This window comes from Alexandromys fortis, unplaced genomic scaffold (genome assembly GCF_014885135.2).
Source record: "Alexandromys fortis isolate MF-2015 unplaced genomic scaffold, M_Fortis_MF-2015_v1.1 scaffold_76, whole genome shotgun sequence".
Lineage (NCBI taxonomy): Eukaryota > Metazoa > Chordata > Mammalia > Rodentia > Cricetidae > Alexandromys > Alexandromys fortis.
In genome coordinates this window covers 8,526,126-8,528,029 of record NW_026067997.1, presented here as the reverse complement: position 1 = coordinate 8,528,029, position 1,904 = coordinate 8,526,126, and positions in this window count along the sequence as shown.

Here is a 1,904-nt window from a genome sequence, read left to right as displayed (position 1 = left end):
CCCTCACTCCCGGGGGAGTGCCCCATCCTGCGCCTGCGCACCCGTGAACACGTGGCTCGGGCCGCAGGCTCCTCCCATCGCGCCGGAGGCTGGATCGCCCCGCCCTCTAGCCGCGTCTCCTAGAGGAACCCCGGACGCACTTACCCGTCCTTGCGGCGCCACCTACGGTCCATCTCGGGTACAGCGGGTTCCCGCTGCGCGTGGAATGGGCCGTCCCCTAGAAAATGCACATTGTTGTCACTAAACTGAGCTTGCTAGTTTTAGCTCTTTGCGTTAGGGTTCTTATTTTAAACAGCCTTACTCTGTAGCCCAGGTTGGCCTAGAACTCAACATGTAGCCCAGGCTAACTAACCTCCAACACGCAGCAATACTCACGTTTCATACATCTGAGTACTGAATTTACAGGTGTAAGTCACGCTTAGGCACTGCTAACTCAAAGTACATATGAAGCCTATCAACTTTTTCTTTTTATGATGAGAAGGCTAAAAATTTTTTTTAAAAGTGTTTGTAACTCCCACAAAGAGATAACTATTTTTGGATCTCTGATGATACTATGACACAGAGTGGGGGGCGGGGCTGTGAGGATATGTCTGAATTCAGCACAATTAATAAAAACTCAGAGAGAGAAATTGGGGTTCAACCTGAAGATCCAAAAAGCAAAACAGCTAGTCACTTGCTCATACCTTGACCTCAGTCTGAAATGGCGATCCTGCCTTCAGGGATCTCAGACTGAGACTGTGTCTAAGACTGGTTTCTATGACAACTAGTATTAAAGGTGTGTGTTACCACTACCGGGTCTGTAAGGTATGGAGGTTCAAAAATGTGAGCCTCTTTCTATCTTGACCAAAGGTCAGAGAGTCGGAATTTACCTCTATTCCTTCAAGGTTATTGTGTTACTACCTCAAACAAAGGTCCCACTTAGATTTAGAGTCCTGCTCTCTCAAGGTTATTATCAACAGGTGCGCTAATATCCAGACCTTGTATTTCAGGAGTAGAGAAGTAGACGTGTTTCCACTTCAAACAGAAATCCAAGGATCCAACTAAGGTTCCAGTTCCGTTAATGAGATAACAATGGATTCCACCTAGGGAGTGGTTTGCCTACAGAATGTTTCGGTCAAGGACGTGACAGTTCTAACAACGGACTGACGCAACCTTCAACTGGCCTGTTCAAGTCCTAGTCTCACGTTAATGCAGTCTTTTATCTTACTCCTACCTGTTGGGGATTGGGGTATTTTAAGCGAATGGAAATTAAAGCCCCACTGGTCAGCCTTACTGTCAGGGACCAGCCTGACAAAAATAAAGAGTACAAAGACGCAAAAATAATCAAACAGAAACCATAGAATGGTGCCAGGAGGGAGTTCCGGTGAATACTGAAATCACTCACGTTATTTAATAACTTATTTATTGGATGTTATTTATATACACACACACACATTTGGTTTCTTGAGACAGAGTTTCTCTGTGTAGCCCTGACTTCCCTAGAATTTGCTTGTAGACCAGGCCGGCCTCAAACTCAGAGATCTGTTTGCCTCTGACCCCCCAATTGCTGAGCCATCTCTGCAGCCCCTGATTTTTCTTACTTAATAAACTTTCTCTATTTCTAAAAAAAAGTCAGAATCTCAAACTCAGAGGTTTTGCTATATTTAGTGAGTAGCTCTCATTTATCTTAAAGCCTCTTTTACTTTGTAAATGATGTCACCTTTACATTCTCATTTTATTTCATTTTTGTATTTATGAATTCATTTATTTTGGATTTTTTTTTTCGAGACAGGGTTTCTTTGTGGCTTTGGAGCCTGTCCTGGCACTAGCTCTGTAGACCAGGCTGGTCTCGAACTCACAGAGATCCGCCTGCCTCTGCCTCCCGAGTGCTGGGATTAAAGGCGTGCGCCACCACCGCCTGGCTA